Below are 21009 nucleotides of genomic sequence, written 5' to 3' on the forward strand. Positions count from 1 at the left end.
TAGACACATAGTCTACAACGACAAGTATGTAAAGATAACCAAACGAAATAGGAAATGGACCCATAAAATCAATGCCCCACAAATCAAAGACCTCAATCACTAAAATAGGGTTCAAAGGCATCATATTTCTACGGGAAATGGTTTCTAACTTCTGGCAACGCTCACAAGAAACACAATGACTATTGGGAATCTTTAAACAACGAAGGACAGTAAAATCCACACTGCAAAATCTTAGCAGCAGTCTTCTTAGCACTAAAATGACCCCCACATGCATGTTCATGACAAAAGGAGATAATACTAGACTAGTCACTCTCAAATACACATCTCCTAATAATCTGGTCCGGACAATACTTAAACAGATAAGGATCGTCCCAAAAGAAATGCTTAACCTCTGTTAAAAACTTAGAACAATCTTGCTTACCCCAATGTTGAGGGGTTCGACCAGTAACAAGATAATTCACTATATTTGCATACCAAGGTGATTGGGAAACAGAGAACAATTGTTCATCAGGAAAGCTATCCCTTATAGGAAGGGAATCACTTGGGGAACTAACAACTAGCCTAGACAAGTGGTCTGCTACTACATTTTCTGCACCCTTTTTGTCTCTAATGTCTGGGGAAAATTCCTGTAACAATAGGATCCATCTAATCAATCTAGGTTTGGTATCCTTCTTAGATAAAAGGTATTTCAAAGCAGCATGATCTGTATGGATTATGATCTTAAAACCTAATAGGTAGGACCTAAACTTATCCAAGGAAAACACGATGGCTAAAAGTTCCTTCTCGGTAGTTGTGTAGTTTATTTGGGCATCATTCACATGAATCACATGAAGTAATTTGTTTTCTCGTTGTCCTAAAACGACGCCTATAACATAATCTGAAGAATCACACATAATCTCAAAGGGTAGGTTCAAGTTAGGTTCCTGGACTATCGGGGCAGTAGTGAGTAAGGTTTTAAGCTTCTCAAAAGCCTCTAAACAAGCATCATCAAAGACAAACTTAACATCTTTTGCAAGCAAATTGCAAAGAAGTATAGAAATCAAGCTAAAATCCTTAATGAATCGACGGTAAAAACCTGCATGCCCTAGGAATGACCTAATATCATTTACGATTTTTGGGACCTGTAAAGTCTTAATAAGGTAAACTTTGGCTTTGTCTACCTCTATACCCTTTGAAGAGACGATGTGCCCTAACACAATTCCTGATTTAACCATGAAATGGCATTTTCCCCAATTAAGCACTATTTTTTTTTCTTACACCTAGTCAACACTAATGTCAAATGATGCAAGCACTCATCGAAAGATGAACCAAACACTGAAAAATCATCCATAAAGACCTCTAAGAACCATTCTACCATTTCAGAAAATATGCTCATCATACAACGCTGAAAAGTTGCAGGGGCATTACATGGCCCGAAAGGCATGCGTCTATACGCAAAGGTACCAAAGGGACAGGTAAAAGTGGTTTTCTCTTGGTCTTCTGGGGCAATAACGATCTGATTATAACCGGAGTATCCATCTAAGAAGCAATAGTGACTATGTCCAGCTAATCGCTCTAGAATTTGGTCGATAAAAGGAAGGGGAAAGTGATCCTTCCTTGTGACCTTGTTCAATTTCCTATAGTCAAAACACACACGCCATCCCGTGGTCACTCGGGTTGGGATTAATTCATTATTATCATTCTGGACTACAGTGATACATGATTTCTTGGGGACAACCTGAACAGGGCTGACCCACTTACTGTCTGAAATTGGGTAAATAATACCCGCATATAACAACTTAAGCACCTATTTTCGAACTACCTCTTTCATGTTAGGGTTCAGTCGACGTTGCATCTCCCTAGAAGGTTTGGAGTCTTCCTCTAAATGAATCTGATGCATACACACAGTAGGAATTATACCCTTAATGTCTTATATAGTCCTCCCTAAAGCTTCCTTATTGTCTTGAAGTACATTTACTAGCCTACTTTCCTGATCACTATCCAAATCGGAAGCTACAATCACAGGTAAAGTCTCAGATGGGCCTAAAAACACATACTTTAGAGTATCGGGTAGTGGTTTAAGGTCCAACTTTGGGGGCTCTTCTAAAGAAGGAATTAGGGTAGTCTTAGAAACTGGTAACGGTTCGAACCTAGCTTTCCATCTATCAGTGTCTAACACAGGGGTAAAATCTAATAGAGCATTCACCTGTTCAATAGTGCTATCGTCGTCAAAATCTAAACCAAAATGGGATAGACAACTTTCTAATGGGTCTTCAGACAAGATGTTTGGTAATGACTCCTGAACTAAGGCTTCTATCATGTTCACCTCCTCAATACATGTGTCATCTAGCTCATGAGGTTGCTTACTGATATTAAAAATGTTCATCTCCATAGTCAAATTACCAAAAGATAAACTCATCACACCATTTCAACAGTTAATGATCGCATTAGACGTAGCTAAAAATGGGCGACCTAAAATCACAGGTATCTGGTTCTCTGGGTCAGGGACAGGTTGGGTATTTAGGACCACGAAATCCACTGGATAAATAAACTTGTCGACCTCAATAAGAACATCCTCGATAACACCTCGAGGGATTTTAACAGACCTATCAGCTAACTGCAGTGTCATCTGAGTAGGTTTCATTTCACCAAGTCCTAGCTGTAAGTATACATGGAATGGTAAGTTCACACTGGCTCCTAAGTCAAGTAAAGCTTTTTCTACCCGGAAGTTACCTATTGTGCAAGCAATGGTAGGAGAACCTGGGTCTTTGTACTTTGGAGTTGTGGTGTTCTGAATGATTGAACTTACGTGACTAGCTAAAAAGGCTTTCTTATGGACGCTAAGTTTTCGCTTTCGCGTACACATATCCTTAAGGAACTTGGCATAAGCAGGAATTTGCCTAATTGCATCTAATAAGGGAAGGTTTATGGTAACTTGCTTAAAAACCTCCACTATGTCATTAAAGTTCGATTCCTTCTTTGTTGGTACTAATAGCTGAGGAAATGGGGCTCTAGGCTAAAATCAGACCTTTCAGGAACCGAATTCACATCATCAGAAACTTTATCAGTCTCTTCAGCTACTGGTCCTGAGAGGTGAGATCCTGAGGGGTGAACTACAGTATGTTCACTATCGGGCATGGTTACCTTATTGTCTACAACTCTACCACTTCTAAGGGTTCTAAACATTCAATTGATTCGATGGTTTTGCACCTAATTCATGAACTCCTCTAGGGTTGGGTTGTGTTTGACTAGGAAACTTACCTTTTTCTCTCAAAGAATCACTTATCAGACCAACCTGGGTTTTTAACTCGGAAATAGCCTGACTATTTTCTTGTCCTATCCTGTTACTAGCTTGTAGACTCTGTTCTACGGATAACTGAAATTTTGCAGTTTGCTGAGTTAACAAGGCGAGAGATTCCTCTAAACTTAGGATTTTCTTATCTGACTGATTCTGAAACTGAGCTAGTCCTGAAGGATTCTTAGTATAGCCAAAACCTGGGGGAGCATTAGAATTACTAAACTGACCTTGACTTTGGCCCTTAGACCACGAAAGGTTCGGATGGTTTCTCCAACCAGGATTATAGGTTTCTGAATATGGGTCAATCTTTTGACGGTTATCAAATCTAGTGTTATTATAAAGAGCATTGGTGCTCTTCAATATTCTGGCCTTCCCAAAAAGGCTCCACTCTACCACTAGTCTGGCCCACTTCTAAGGCTTCTAACCTTTTTGCTATAGCAGCAATTTTGGCATCTGATTCATAGCCTCCTTCTACCCTATTAACGTTTCCTCTACTTAAAAGAATTGTTTTCTGGGGTGCCCTACTATTTTCCCATTGCTGGGTTTTTTCGGCGATTTCATTAAAAAATTCCATCGCCGCATCAACAGTTTGGTTTTCAAATCCACCAGTGCATAGAGACTCAACCATGGTCGTTGTGGAATAATCTAAACCCTCATAAAGGATCTGAACTAGCCTAACCTTTTCTAAACCATGATGAGGACACTGGGATAATAAATCATTGAACCTTTCCAAATACCTATATAAAGATTCTCCCTCTTGTTGTGAAAATGTGCATATTTGCGTCCTAATAGACGATGTTTTGTGCCTAGGGAAAAACTTATTGAAAAAGGCAGATGTAAGTTGTTCATATGTCTCAATTGACTCGGAGTCCAAACTATACAGCCACGACTTGGCCTTATCTTTCAGGGAAAATGGGAATAACCTAAGTTTCAAAGCATCATCATCTAAGCCTCTAATTCTTAGAGTACTACAAATTTCCTCAAAATCCCTAACATGGTAATAAGGGTTTTCATTTTCTTTCCCTAAAAAGATTGGGAGCATCTGTAAGGTCCCAGGTTTCAGTTCATAGGGTGCCTCCGTTTCAGCTAACTTAATACACGAAGGACGAGTAGTCCTAGTTGGATTCAACAAAGCTTTCAAAGTTGCCATTTCTGGCGCTATCGGAGCAACATGGATTCTCTCCTCAGTCAAAGGACGTTCAAAAACAGACTCTTCAAAAGTCGGACTTTCTAGATTAAGGTAATCGAGACGCTTCGAACTACTAGGTTTCTCTTTAACAAATCTACCTAGTGCGTCTCTTTTACGTTCAGGCATACAATAGAATTTTCTAAATTGGAAGGGTAAGCAAACACAGATCAAGGCCGACTCAACCAAATCAAACCTATTGATTTCTAGCAAACAAAAAGCATGATGGCTCCACTTAGATTGTTTCTAGACCAGCTTCTAATCCTTCGAACGGGAATTCGTTACAATTTAAGCAAACCCCTCTGGAATCAATCCGAGTTAACGTAAGTTGAATAGAGGCGAGGGAAGCTCGGTGGAGCTTTGATACCCAAGGCCTCACCGGTATTACAAGGCGGCGCAGTCACGCATTCAACTTACAGAAACCGTCAAGAACTTCGAAGTATGCTTAAAAGAGTAACCAATATTTTTCGAATGACTTTCCTGTTAAGCTCGTTACCCTATCGGTCTCGTTCTAGTCAAAATTTTAGGCTTAGGTTCGCGTAGGTTACGTGTTCCTAAAGCGGGCAAGAAGAGAACGGTGATGAAATCCGAACCCTTATCTTGTATGGCCAGGCCTTGCCCTTTACTAGAAAAATAAATGTCCGTATTCAGTCCTCAACATATATGCATACGAAGGAGTCCAGTAACTCGCTGACAGGGGATTCGCGAGTGTTTAGAATCTTACCTCCCGTTCCAGACGGGGGATGAATCGGTTGTAGTCGACTCGGGCCACTGACTCCGATGTCTAGTGTACGAACCCAAGGTGCAGAGACAATATCGTAATTGTCCTCCTTCTCTGCAAACATTTATATTTAAAGTACCCTTCCGTAGGGTAATAAAAAAATAATGTCCCAAAGTCCAAAAGTCCAAAAAAATAAAGAAAAATTACAAAAATAATAAACCCTAATACAGTTTTTTTTTTAAAAAAATAAACAAACCCTAAACTAAAATTGTCTAAAATAAAATTGTCTTCTTTTCTGTTCTTTTTGCTTTAATCTTTAGCTCCAAGTCTTTATGAAATCACCAAACTCTTTGGCTCAATTTTCTTTATGATCTAGAACCCGTAGACACAAGATAAATACCCAAAAACATAAAAAATGACAAAAATAATAAATAAAAAATAAAAAAATAAATCTAAAACCCTAAAAACAAGTCGCGTCGGCGGCGCCAAAAATTGATGTGATTTGTAGATAGTGGTAAAAGTGGTTCGATTCTCAGACTTGTGAAGGATATTAATTAGACTTAAGTTCTAATATTAAAATAGAAAACTCACTAAAAATTATAGCAAACTCAATCAAAGTTGATATCAATATTAAAAGAACACTGAGGCTAAGATTCCACTATTTTCCAAATTCAAAGTGATTTAATCCAATATTTATATTCATGCAATTTTCTTGTTCAATTTGATTCTTACTATTGCAACAAGTAGATTTTCTAAAGCAATAATTGTAAATACCAAGCATGAAGCATCAAGAGTCTATAAACTAAGCATACTCCATCAAAATAGATCACAATCACTCAAATAAAAATCATATTCACAATCCAAGGCAAATAATCATAATAATAATTGCAATAAATTAAATTAAATAGATTGTACCGCTTTTTGTTGGAAAAATAGCTTCCTCTATCGCCTCAGCAATGGGTTTAGCTCCTCATATCAAAAACAGGTTCAAAATAATAAAATCATGGCTCAAAAGGTGGTTTTATTGAAGAGAATATATAAAACAGCAGATCTGCAACGGTGTATAGATGTTACAGAAGTCACCGTTACAGTTGGTGTTGCAATATTGAAGATATACGTTGCTAATCAACTGTTACAGGATCAGAAATTTAAGACCCTAGAATACGACTGTCCTGCACAGCTTAATGTTCTTCAGTTGTTAAAAAACGACACTGTTCTGCGACTGTTTCCCGTGCGTCAATGTTCTTCGCGTTCTTCCTCTTCAACATCAGCAGCAGCAGAAACAGAGTTTGGTAAAGCTCTGATTTCTTCTTCTCTGGCTCTCCTTAGGTCCCCAAAATCTCGACACCCCTTCTATATGACCCAAGACATCTATTTATATCAAAAATACCGGTTAAATCTCTCCCAAATCTTCCAAAATCTCTTTCCTTCTCTTCACGGCAAAGTTGCGGCAATTTCTTGTTTTAGAATTTTTACGCGTTTCTGAGCTTTCCTTTTTATTCTAAACTCTTCCTTAGATAGATACAAATCTTTGGGAAGGTTTACAACACTTTAATCTCTCTAAAATTCCCTAAAACAGGTCACACACGTGACTTTCCATATATTTCTGTTGTGATAAAAATCCGTCGATTGAGCCCAGTCTAATCCATTTAAACACCCATATCAGATTCCTAGACCAATAAGGAGTCTATCCTATGAAAATCAGAGGTTTAATCGACCTCAAACTCCTCCAAATCACGATTGACAAAACTGCCAAATATTTCCCGCCAATTTTCTGGATTTGAAACCGTGAAGAAGAAAGGGAGCCCATATCCAGAGTAGGGGAGCCTTTAGCAGCTGCCTTAAGGGGTGTCCTGGGGTTTCCCCTTTTCCAAGCCGGGGGTCCGAATAGCAAGTGTCCTTCGGGTGCTTTCCGTCAACTTTTCGAGCCAATTTTTTCCAAAAATGTTTATTATCCAATAATACCTACAAATAAATAAAACACCATAATAAGTACAAAAATGAGCCTAATAATATATAGAATCGAGACAAATCAGACGCAAAAATGTGTCTATCACTCATGTCTCTCGTGGAAAGCATGAAAGCTCATGCCGCAAAATCTCTGACTGAGAATGCTGTCTCTCAGAGTATATGTAGATGTGTAGTCTCTCAGCTGAGGCAACGACACATCTCATGAATACTGAGCAATTTCAGTAATTATTTCTATATAGAATCGAAAGATTGGACGGCTCCTAGACAGCATGCCTGCTAGTATAGAGTAATAACGTCTTCAGGATACAACAAGGTGTTCCCTGACTATATAAAGGAAATATGACGTTTCAACAAGCTCATGTTTCTCAATTCTCAGATAATTAATGCTCCTAGACAGCATGCCTGCAAGTATAAAGCCATCAGTTAATTATCTATAATCGTTAACTGAATATTCAACAATATTCTGCGATTCTTTGTAATATTTCGTCACTTCAATTCGTGGTTCTTCTCAGCAGAATTCCATGGGTTATCGATAAATATTCAACTTACGGGCATCTGAGCAGCTCTCGAGTAAGCCCCTACCAAAATGGTGCAAGTGTACTCAGCAATAATGCACAAACGAGCACCTGAATGCGCAAACGAGCATTCCAAAACACGAAGGAACGATGAACCTATGCAAAATAGGAAGAAAAATATTAATATTAATAATAAAATATTAGTAAAGGCGCTAGGGGACTGGGCTCACCGGCCGGCCAGTCACACCGTGATCAGTCCCACACCCAAATTTATATTTTATCGTATTTTATTATTTTCTACGATCTCATGAAAATCCCTTCATTTGAACAAATCTCCTTCGTCTCATGGAAACTCCACAGTCTCATGGTGTTTCCTCGTATCAAAGAAATAATAAAATTTAGGAAAGGTGTCGTGGAACCGGGCCCACTAGCCGGCCTTCCATGCCCTAGCCATGGCCGGTCCCACACCTCATCACTCCTTATTATTTTATTATTCCCCTCATCCCATGAAAATTCGCTGGTTTCATGATATTTTCCTCAATTCATGAAATTATATAAATTAGGGAGGAAAACGCACGGGACCCGGTCTCTTGGCCAGCCATGCCCTAGCCGTGGCCGGTCCCACACGCCCATGTCCTATTGTTTTTTTGTTTCCTCATCTTATGGAAACTCCTTCACTTCAAGGAAACTCCCTAGTTTCAACAAACTCCTTGGATTCATGAAATTTCACTCAAGTTCATGAAAAATAATATAAAATTAGGAAAAACCGCGGGACCGGGCCATAGCCGGCCGGTCACGCCCTAGCCGGTCCCATACGTCCCTTGTTTTATTATTATTATTTTTTATGTTTTCCTCATCTCATGGAAACTCCTTGATTTCAACAAATTCCTTGGTTTCAACAAACTTCTTGATTTTATGATATTTCCCTAAAATTATGAAAATATTATAAATTAGGAAAAAGTGCCTTGGGACCGGCTCCTTGGCCGGCCGGCCATGCCTTGGCCTAGCCGGTCCCACACTCCATGATTCCTTCGTTATTATTTATTCCTTCATTTCATGAAGTTTTCCTAGTTTCAGCAAAATCCCTGATTTCTTTATATTTTCTCAAAATGTTGCTCAAACGCGCACCAGAAAATATCGAAACTCTCATGACTGAGACACAGATTATGGTGACACGGGAGTGTCTCCTTGACCGACCAAGGCCGTCCCTGAGGCTTGCAAAAGCCGGTCTCACGTGTTATAACAATTGTGACCTAATTTGCTCAATTACTCATACTGAGTCCAAACTCTTCTCAAACAGCTGGGAGTTTGTTCAAACGACCATAAACTGGTCTCATGACCCCTTGGTCGGTCCCTCGTCTCTCCATAATCAGGTTCTACTACCCGACGCTCACACGAGCACTATTTTGAAAAATGATTAAACCAGCATTTAATCATCCTTTTACCAACTGGTCTTCAAGAGACTTTGGTATTTTGCTCACTTGAGCATCTGGGCGCTACATGGTCGATTCGTCATCCCATGTATCCGGTCCCTCCATCATTTCATGAATGATTTTCAGTAAATCATTAATTTATCATCAATTCATCAGTTGATCAAAATTAGGGTTTTGAATCCAAGGTTCATAATTCCAGATTCAAACGCTAATAATTTTTACGTTAATCCCATGATCAACACCCTAATCAATTATACTCGGCTCAACTGCCAGTATTTTAATTAATAATTATTTTGGTCCTGTCATTAATAATTCCTCAAATGAGAAACATTCGCTCAAATGAACAATATCTGTTCACATTAGGAATATTGGTTCAATTGTCGATAATTCATTAAATGAGTAACATTTGCTCATGTGAGCAGCATTTGCTCATACGAACAATATTTGTTCAAATCATGAATATCGGTTTAACTATCAATATTCAATAATTCATCAGATGAGCAACATTTGCTCAGATGAGCAATATTTTCTCAGGCTAGCAATATTTGCTCAGACTAAGGAATATTGGTTCAATTGTTAATATTCAACGATTCAGCAACACAGTTTGCTCAGGTTATCAACATTTATTCGACAATGATATTTTTGTCTCAGCAAACATGTTCAATTCATGAGTCTCAGAACATTTGCAAATTATGCTCAACTCAGCAATACAAGGATTCATTGTCCCATAAAGTCAGCAACTGACTAACTAAATACACGTCTATCTTGCAGACTCCATATTCACGAGATATCAATCGTGTCACATGGGGGGATATTAACTAGGTTTTTGGTCTGGCGGTCTGCGGCACGTGTGTTCATACACACGATGAGAATGTGAGCAAGTCGTGCAATCAGTTGGAGGAGTTAGCAAAGTAGTGGGTGGAAAGTTAACCAAGTCTCCGTACGATGAGCAACTGGTTTCAACACGATTTTCCACTTCCCCACTCTTTGACTCCTCCCGCAACTGTCACACTTCATGGGATCATGGTGTTTTTAATTCAGCAATATAAAAAGTCTCTGAATCCTGATTGAAAAGGAAAGAATTTCTCGACAAGTTCATACAAACAATCTTTCTTCTACACGAACTCATCGTCTGAGCAATCACTCTCAACTAAGTAAATTCAATCATTCAGAACTTTCTTACGTAGAATACACAATACACCTACAATCTCGATCACCATTGATCTCACATGTTTCCTAGCTTCCCTCCTACAGATCAGCCCATCCTCTCTTGTGACCGAATTGACTCTGAAACGACTATTGTCTTGGTTTAGGCCGGAGTCCTACATATTGATCTCTCGAACATAAAGCACTCCCTTCTTGCAGTGCATTTGTGTGAGGTTGAGCATTTGCTCGGTTCAAGGAGTCTCCACACGGTCATCTCCTCAATTCCGTAAAAACCAGCAAATCGTTTTTCCCCATCTACATTGTTATATTGGTACGTTGGTGGAAAAATACAAATACTTTCTTTTTCAAGGATTTCGAATGTGGTAAGTTTTATTTTTCTGACTCAATCGTTTAGTCTAATTTAAATTAAATTTTTAGATTTAGATATAAAATTTAATTACAACCATATTGGTTTTAGGATTTACATCGTTAGATTTGTACATGTTGACGGGAATAACACGTAAGGAATTTACTTCCATTTAACCAAATAAAGTGGGAGTCAGAAGGAAAATGGAACCAATTACTTCCTTTGTACTCAAATGATGTTGGAAGAAAGCCAGAATCCAGAAACTTATATGCAAATGGAATAAAGGTATCTGGGTTGGAGTTTTTTAAAGCCTTATGCTAAGAGGGTTGAAGAACATGGACATTCAAACACTGGAGATTATCCTGAGCTTGAACGTATTTTTGTGTTATACGTACTAGTAAAAGTTATGTTCCTCGATGCTCTAAAATATTTAGCTAATGCAACAACATATGATTGGGGGATACAATTTTAGGTGAACTATAATCAACTCTCGGTGAATGCTCGTATGTCCATTCAGATAGCTTCAATGGATTTTGGGTCATATTGGAGGTAAGTACCACAATCTTTTTTCATTTACTTGATTCAATTGTTAAACTGGTAAATATACTAAAACAAGGATGTTTTTATCAATGTTATTTTAAGTATCAGTGGTATACTTACTTTGGTGTTTGTCAACTTGAGCTTCATGATACTCGTATAATTTTTCTGGTCGTATGCAAGTACAAAGCCGAAAATTGGATTGGTCAGATAAATGATGGTCAAAATATCGTTGCAGTTTAGAGGATGCAACAACTGTAAACATGAACGAGATATTGTATATTAATCTTGAGGAGTACGGTCAAGAAACAACACATAGAAAGGTATTCCTTAAGCGACTTGTGTTTTATGGTCATGTTATTGGTCATGGTATTTGGTACAACATAGAAACCCATATGTTTCAGCTACAAGGCAGAAAGGTAAAGGCGATCAACCAGTTTCCAACCTCGATAATTTCATTTGATGACTGGTTAAAGTTGTTAACTAATCAATAACCTTGGTGTTTGAAGGTGAAAACGGTTTCTGCTGGTTTTGGTAAATCCGTGTGCGTGGATGAGAAACGAGTCTAAACCCTAAACAATGTACTGCACGGGAGTACTATTGATTCGAGAGATCAATCTGTATAATCCTGTCCTAAACAAAGAAATGGTCGTTCCAGGATTTCTTCGGTCACAAAGTGAAGGAGAAGGGTTGGTCTTAGGGAGGGAAGCGAAGAAAGTGTTGAGACCAGAATCGTTAATCCTGAAGGTGTGGTTGCTTATGACTTGTATCAGAAAGTAGAACTGGCTAGCAGAATGGAAAGCTACCAAGTGATTTCTGGATACTATGTTGTTCTCCGACCAAAACTTGTTGTCTGGTGGAAATAGGTGAAACCTATTTATACAAGTCGTAATAAAACGTACCCTGGTCCCGTAGGAAGTGGAAACGATTGATTGGTGGAAGAGCGGAGTAACGTGTAACGTCAGAATTTATGCTTCCATGATGAAGGAAGTGGATCCGTTTACACCATTACTTCTTGCCATTACTAACCGCCCAGCTTCATGACACTTTCTTGTAACGAGAGTATTGCACGGCACACGCTGTAAAACGCCAGACCAATACCCTGATGAGTATCCCCCAGTTTGTGACATGTTTGATGTCTCGAGTGTTTTTATGGAAAACATGTAGCACTTTGCTACGTGTGGAAAGTCAAAGTCAAGGAACTTGCCACAGGAAAATAGCGCGTGATGCTATTAGGCTTTTCTTGGCTGGTCGCCTAAAAGTTGCCACAAGCCTGTCAGTTCGGTGGCGAACTTCGATGGCTGAGATTGCGTCTCATGAGGAAGGGCAGCCGTTGATTATGGCTACCTTCTGTTGGCGCCTGATATTGGAACAAGGGCGCCTTTAGTGCATGCAATTGGTACTGCGGCATGGTTGGCATAGTTCTTGCATGCCAGTGGCACGGTGGTGCGAGTGGCGCCTGGCATAGCCATGGCCACTGGATTTAGGCGGCTAGTCGCCTAAAACTTTCCACAAGTCTGTCAGTTCGGTGGAGAACTTGGATGGCTGATATTGCATCTCATGAGGAAGAGTAGCCGTTGATTATGGCTACCTTCTGTTGGTGCCTGATAATGGCATAGTGGCGCCTTTGGCGCATTCCAGTGGCACTGCAGCATGGCTAGCATAGTTCATGCATGCCAGTGGCACGGTGGAATGGCTGGCATAGTTTGTGCACGCCAGCGACATGATGGTGTAAGTGGCGCATGGCATAGCCATGGCCACTAAATTTTTGGCACGTTGGTGTTAGACTCGAATATGGTGTGGTAACATCAGTTTCAGTGGCCACATCGATCCCAATGTTCTGTGGAACATGGTTTTGCTCGGTTAGCGTAGCAACTTTGACTAAATTAGGGTTTGGCATGCCGAAACCCTAATTAGCGCATATGAAATGCAGCATGTGGCCGTGGCACAATGGCGTTTCATGTAAACGGTGCCAGAGCCATGCCAAAAGAACCATACTCAGGCCGTTATGTGAAAATGGCCACATGAGTCAATATTTCCACGAGTGGCATGTTGTGATGCCTTTATTAGGGTTTCCACAGCTCGTGGCATGTTGTGGGCCCGGAGTGGCGTAGTTTGGGCCACGACTAGAAATTAGGGTTTCATCACCGCCACTAGAGCATGGTCGTGCTTCTGGTTAAGACAACCAAATTGAAGTCTGCTGCGGCGTTGGTCAAGAACAGAAAGTGAGTTGTCACGTAGGTGCGCTATTTATGGCGCGTTGGCACGTTTGGCGTGTTTTGGGATGCCGCTTTGGCATGTACGCTCGGCATGCTCGTTTGGCATGTTGGCGCGGTTTTGGGAAGCCAATTTGGCATGACGACCACTTGACGCAATTTCCACCTCTTTTAATGTTGTGGCAGGTTTAGGGCAATCTGATTGGTCAATAAAAGTAGGGGGATGGCCAAGCATGGGCATGGTTACCCTTTTGGAGCGCGTGGAGGGTTTAATGCGACCTGATTGGTCGATGGGGAGTAGGGCCGGAAAGTATGGGCCCAGCCACAACTCATGGGAGTGCGGCAGGTTTAATGCGACCTGATTGGTCGGTAAAGTAATAAGGGCCGGTTGGGTAGCATGGGGCGTGGCCAAGTGGCGACGGCTAGTCTATGGCATGGCGACGCTTCCCTCGTTATTGCTCCTACCACGCGGCTCTGTTTATTCTTTGCTTTCAGACTGAGTATTTTGTGCAAGGGACTTGACCTTGGTACTTGGAGTTCCGTGCTACTCTTTTGCGAGTGAACACAAATCCGTCATGCCATACCAATATTAAGGGTTCTTCCAGGGAACATAAGCAGAAGAAAAGTACTCAGCATGCTCCGGTATTTGTTAGTAATGCAGCTAGGAGCTTATACACTCATTAGGATCTATACTAGTGGACAATTCATCTTGGATTTTGAGTTTCAATATAATATGAAGAGAGACATAAGTACTCATCAGATATATTCTCCAAATTCCATGCGGAATATAGACATATCAATGTCTACTACTTATGATGCCGGGTCAGGTAGATAGATTTTTAAAAATTTAGCCCTGAAATAAAAACCACTATCAACATTAAGTCCCCTGCTTAGCTCGCAACAATGGAATTGTTGCGGGGAAGCATAAGATGGTGACAGACAAGGATAAAAATCAAAAGGGTAAGTCATGAGGATATTGCCAGGAAAAATTTGGCTAACATTTGGCAGGAGGCAGGAGGAATCCGTGATCCTTGCATTGGCATATTGGCGTACTTCCTGCTTTTCCATAGGGTGCTGGCATTGGTGATGCAGTTCCGGCTGTAAAATGCTAATGCTGGCGCTGCAACCTTAGATACAGAATGACGATGATGACTGGCTTGACCAAGGAACGAGCGGAGATGGCACTTGGCTCCAGTCCGTGGAGTTGGAGGATGGAGATGGTGTTGATGGTTCCTGGTTCGTGGAACGGTGGAAATGGCACTTGGATTCAGCCCGTGGGATGGTGAAAATGACACTTGGCTTCAGTCCGTTGAACGGTGGATGACGCTGCTACTTCGGCCACCGAGCAGTGATGATGGTGCTGCAACTTCGACCACGGAGCGCTGATGGTGCTGCAATTTCGACCACGAACTGTTGATGTTGGCGCTCGGAGCATTGGCGCTGGCTTGACCATGGAGTGCTGGTGGCATGGAGCATTGGCGCTGGCCTGACCACGAAGTGCTGCAGGTTGAGCAGCTGGTGTTCCTCGTGCTGGCGCGCTGCTGGTTCGGCCATGGAACGGAGATATTGGCACGCGGATTGTTCGGATATGGATCATGAGTGTGATACGCCCAGTCATCTATTCCCGTTTATTGAGCAAGGAGTAATCCTACTTATGTTCAAACTCTAGAAACTCCGTTCGTATGAAAAGAGGTATCGAACCTCTTCTGTTTTTGTTGCTCGTCCGGCTCCGTGCTTTTGTCTGCAGCGTCCGGCTCCACTTCATCATTTTTAGTGGTGGTAGAGCGAGCATTAAAAACAACAAAGCAATCTACGACAGTTGTAATCAGTAGTAAGGCGAGCCAGGAGAACTCAAGGTAGGTGCTCTTTTCCATTTTGCGCATGTAGCCACTCAACAGTACCATCGATCTTCTCCAGAATGTGTAATAAGGTTCTGACTCCAGAAGAATGAGTATCTGACCTCTCCAGTAGATTTAAAAATTTACCAAACTCCATTGCACTCTTGGGATGGATGGATGAAATATATGCTCGACAATGATCATGTCAGGGCTAATTTTGGAGATTGTGGTTACATTGTTAATCCATCCTCGACTTTAGGTTATCCGGTGCATGGACTTTCTGATTGCGATGATCATATGTTGAGGATGCTTGCATGGTTGAAATATTCTGGAGCCATTGGGTGAAGTAGACGAGCTGAGAGCGTTCCGTTGCCGATGTGCTGCTATCAAGTCTTCAAGGTCTTCGTCCCAAGAGACATCCTTTGAACCATCTTCTGAATCTTGAACTATTGTATGAAATAGGATGCGGTGAGAATCCCCCAGTTATACTTCTGTTAGATATAATGGCGTTTCCGGATATGTGAATGTATCTCTGTGGTGTCTTTTTGGAGTCTTTGATGCATGTGTACGGCTTCATGTTGAGGAATTCCTGCGGCTCGTAAAACTTCGACAGTGATGATGTTGAAATCAGAAATAATCTGGTTGAGGGAAGTGAAAGCTTCCCATGTTGGTAGTCCCCATGTGTAATTATCCTGAGCGTATTTTCTCGTAGAAGATGTACTTCTATTGCATTCACTGGTAAGGTGGTGACTGTGTTCAAACCTCTAAACCTGAAGAAGGCTTCAGTCCCCAACTAGAGCCTACTTTAATTGCATCGCCTTGAATCCACGTTTATGGGATTTGATACAAGATTATTGTACTCTTCCGGATGTGATGCTAGGATTCTTGGAATCATCTCATGGACGAAAAATTCTGGATAACGAAGAGGTAGCAGTGAGAGAGTTATGTCGTTAATCGTGTCTCCCTCAGTCTCTTAAAAAATGCTTTAGCCACGCCTCTGGAGTTATCTGATGAATGCTTGATTTTTGTCGGGGATGGACCGCGATGAGAAGTCCCTAGTTGCACTTCTCTTTGGTTACTGAAGTTGTTTCCTCTGAGTAGGCTTGAGATCCGTCGTGGGCCTCATAAAGTGTTGCACACGCCTTCTGGGCAGAGAGGTGATGATATCCTTACGCTACATATTTGAAATGTAGATGACCTCGTCGTGTCTATGACTTTTGGGTTGACCGTGTCTCCTGAGCTTTGTAGTAGTTGTTGTTATGGTAAAACTTCGGCTGGTATAAAAAACGAGCAACAACAGTTCTTGATAGTAGATGTGATCCGAAGAGACTATATTGTCGTGGAAACAAAATAGGTTGGCAGGAATTGCATGGGCGTTCATGGAAGCAAAGGGATTGGCTGGAAGCGTAAGAGAGTAAACTGTCCACGACCACGAGCTTTGGAGAGATGGATCAAAAAGTGGCCACAACTACGAACCTTGGATGGTTGTGATCACGATCCTTAACAAGGAGGAGTGGCGACTTCTGGAGAGAATGTTGAAGTGGATTCCGGAGCGAAACCTTGAAACAGAGCGGCTTCTGGAGAGAATGTTGAGGCGGATACTTCTGAGTTTTGGTCATGTCCGTCTGAGTCTTGGTAAGAACTTCATGTCTCTCTCTCACATCGATAATGGTAATGGGAAAGATTAATTTCCTCTGGCTCCTCCAGCCTCACGTCCTTACGAAGAAGTGACAGCAGCCCTGGTAATGATTGGAGGCGTCATGCTCGAAGAAATATTAGGAGTAGCGGCGGCTCTGGCTCTGGTAATAAGAGGCGTCACGTTATAGGGGATGCTTCTGGTGTTGCTGGTGTCGGCGATAGAGGATGCAACGCCATAGTGTTGGTCATTCCCTTTTTGCTCTCGTCCAATACAACCACATACTCTATTCTCTCAGGGGTCTCTCCACAAAACTGAATCCAAGTTTATTGTGTGATGCAATTCTGGCCGCGAGAATACGGAGGATCTCCAGTCCCCAGGCGCAATTCCCCTGAATCTACCTTTTCTTGGACGATGCGCTTCAGAGCATCGCATTCACTGGTAGGATGATTGACGAACCTGTGGTAATGGCAATACTTGGGATTTGCCATTTGTTCTTCAGTTGGTAGGCGCCTAATAGGCGGTAGTTTGATGGCATCGTCTTGAATCCATACTTCTAGAAGTTCGATTACTTTCCCGATCGGGAACGGGAATTTTGGAGCAGCATATCCAGTTTCTTGTTGTTGCCCGCGACCTTATGGGGTGAAGCCATCTGATGCGCTGGTGCCACACGTTTGGGTTGTTGTTCCGCTGCTGGAGTTTTTCTCTTTCTTCCTTCATTAGCGATTGACCGGAGGATTGATATTTTATTAGAAAGACGTTTGGTTTCCTGAACGTCTTTCTGAGCTTCTTCATTCTGGAACGGTTCGGATCGACTGAGTAAAGATGCAGCGGATCTCTTAGAAGCTTCTGATACAATATGGGAATTGATATTTTCCAGGAAGGATGCACATAATGAAATCACCTCTTCATTGCGAGGACTCTGATGAGAACGTGATAAATCCCACGAGTCTTCTTTCTGATCTTGAGGAAACATCTTTTGATCTTCATGAGCAGACAAGTTAGCTTGGTGGATGCTTTTCCATTCAGCGTGACCATAGGCTTCATCCTCCTCACTAGGAGTAGGAATATGAATCTTGGAAAAAGGACTACCACCATCAGTATTGATCCAAAATGAATGGTTGATAGCGTTTACTACAGAATGAATACGCGTTGGTTCCTTTGACAGTTGATCTGTCAGCGCTTTCAAAAGCGTAAATACTTGTCCTGCGTCTAGACAGTAGTATCTTGATTCTCTACAATATCATTCAGGATTTTCGTCAAATCATGAATAGTTGTTAAATGTTGGACTCCATAGCCTCGACAATGGTTTTGAATGAAAGAACGGATTGAGGGATAAAATATGGAGTATTTTCGGTGCTAGGAGAAGTAAAATTGGGATTGAGGGTTTCTGAAGCATTCCTAAGATCAACCATCTTGAGAAATTTAGGAAATTGAAAATGGGTTTGAATTTGTCCTAAGACCAATTGGTATGAAAATGAAATTGGGAATTAAATTTGCAACCGAGAGATTTAATCTCCCACTATGGTCGCCAATTATTTGAGGGTGAGAACGGTATCTAATGGTTTTGGTAAATTCATGTGTGTGGATGATAAACGAGTTTAAACCCTAAACAATGTACTGCACGGGAGTACTTTTGATTCGAGAGATCAATCTGTACAATCCTGGCCTAAACCAAGAAACGGCCGTTCCAGGATTGCTTCGGTCACAAAGTTAAGGATAAGGGTTGGTCTTAGGGAGGGAAGCGAAGAAAGTGTTGAGACCAGAATCTTTAATCCTGAAGGTGTGGTTGCTTATGACTTGTATCAGAAAGTAGAACTGGCTAGCAGAATAGAAAGCAACCAGGTGATTTCTGGATACTATGTTGTTCTCCGACCAAAACTTGTTGTCTGGTGGAAATAGGTGAAACCTATTTATACAAGTCGTAATAAAACGTACCCTGGTCTCGTAGGAAGTGGAAACGATTGAGTGGTGGAAGAGCGGAGTAACGTGTAACGTCAGAATTTATGCTTCCATGATGAAGGAAGTGGATCCGTTTACACCATTACTTCTTGCCATTACTAACCGCCCTGCTTCAGGACACATTATTGTAACGGAGTATTTCACGGTGCACGTTGTAAACCGCCAGACCAATACCCTGATGAGTAAACCCCAGTTTGTGACATGTTTGATGTCTCGAGTGTTTTTGTGGAAAACATGTAGCACTTTGCTACGTGTGGCAAGTCAAAGTCAAGGGACTTGCCACAGGAAAATAGCGTGTGATGCTATTAGCATTTTCTTGGCTGGTCTCCTAAAAGTTGCCACAAGCCTGTCAGTTCGGTGGCGAACTTCGATGGCCGAGATTGCGTCTCATGAGGAAGGGCAGCCGTTGATTATGGCTACCTTATGTTGGAGCCTGATAATGGAATAAGGGCGCCTTTAGTGCATGCCAGTGGTACTGTGGCATGGTTGGCATATTTCGTGCATGCCAGTGGCACGGTGGTGCGAGTGGCGCCTGACATAGACATGGCCACTGGATTTAGGCGGATGGTCGCCTAAAACTTTCCACAAGTCTGTCAGTTCGATGGAGAACTTGGATGGCTGATATCTCATCTCATGAGGAAGGGTATCCGTTGATTATGGCTACCTTCTGTTGGCGCCTGATAATGGCATAGTGGCGCCTTTGGCGCATGCCAGTGGAACTTCGTCATGGCTAGCATAGTTCATCCATGCCAGTTGCACGGTGGAATGGCTGGCATAGTTTGTGTACTCCAGCGGCATGATGGTGTAAGTGGCGCATGGTGTAGTCGTGGCCACTAAATTTTGGCACGTTGGTGTTAGACTCGAATATGGTGTGGCAACATTAGTTTCAGTGGCCACATCGATCCCAAGGTTCTGTGCAACATGGTTTGGCTCGGTTGGCGTAGCAACTTTGCCTAAATTAGGGTTTGGCATGCCGAAACCCTAATTAATGCATATGGCATGCGGCACGTGGCCGTGGCACAGCGGCATTTCATGTGAACGGTGCCAGAGCCATGCCAAAAGAACCATAGTCAGGCCATTATGTGAAAATGGCCACAGGAGTCAATATTTCCACGAGTGGCATGTTGTGATGCCTTTATTAGGGTTTCCACGGCTCGTGGCATGTTGTGTGCCCGGAGTGGCGTAGTTTGTGGCACGACTAGAAATTAGGGTTTCATCACCGCCACTAGAGCATGGTCGTGCTTCTGGTTAGGACAACCAAAAGTCTGCTGCGGCGTTGGTCAAGAACATAAAATGGGTTGTCACGTAGGTGCGCTATTTATGGCGCGTTGGCACGTTTGGTGTGTTTTGGCATGCCGCTTTGGCATGTGCGCTCGGCATGCTCCTTTGGCATGTTGGCGCAGTTTTGGGAAGCCAATTTGGCATGGCGACCACTTGACGCAATTTCCACCTCTTTTAATGTTGTGGCAAGTTTAGGGAAATCTGATTGGTCAATAAATGTAGGGGGCTGGCCAAGCATGGGCATGGTTACCCTTTTGGCGCGCGTAGCGGGTTCAATGCGACCTGATTGGTCGATGGGGAATAGGTCCGGAAAGTATGGGCCCAGCCACAACTCATGGGAGTGTGGCAGGTTTAATGCGACATGATTGGTCGATAAAGGAATAAGGGCCGGTTGGGTAGCATGGGGCGTGGCCAAGTGGCGCCGTCTAGCCTATGGCATGGCGACGCTTCCCTCGTTGTTGCTCCTAATCCGCGGCTCTGTTTATTCTTTGCTTTCATACTAATTATTTTGTGCAAGGGACTTAACCTTGGTACTTGGAGGTCCATGCTACTCTTCTGCGAGTGAACACAAATCCGTCATGCCATACCAATATTAAGGGTTCTGCCAGGGAACATAAGCACAAGAAAAGTACTCAGCAGGCTCCGGCATTTGTTAGTAATGCATCTAGGAGTTTATACACTCATTATGATCTATACTAGTGGACAACTCATCTAGGATCTTGAGTTTCAATATAATATGAAAAGAGACATAAGTACTCATCAGATATATTCTCCAAATTCCCTGCGGAATACAGACATATAAATGTCTACTACTTATGATGCCGGGTCAGGTAGATAGATTTTTAAAAATTTAGCCCTGAACTAAAAACCACCATCAACATTAAGTCCCCTTCTTAGCTCGTAACAATGGCATTGTTGCGGGG

At 41.9% G+C, this 21009-nt stretch overlaps 1 pseudogene; it reads left to right on the forward strand.

Moving 5' to 3' along the window:
• The first annotated feature begins 3963 nt into the window (after positions 1-3963).
• LOC113319776 lies at positions 3964-4063 on the forward strand (annotated as a pseudogene).
• The last annotated feature ends 16946 nt before the right edge of the window (positions 4064-21009 follow it).

The sequence above is a fragment of the Papaver somniferum genome, chromosome 10, assembly GCF_003573695.1.
Source record: "Papaver somniferum cultivar HN1 chromosome 10, ASM357369v1, whole genome shotgun sequence".
Classification (NCBI taxonomy): Eukaryota; Viridiplantae; Streptophyta; class Magnoliopsida; order Ranunculales; family Papaveraceae; genus Papaver; species Papaver somniferum.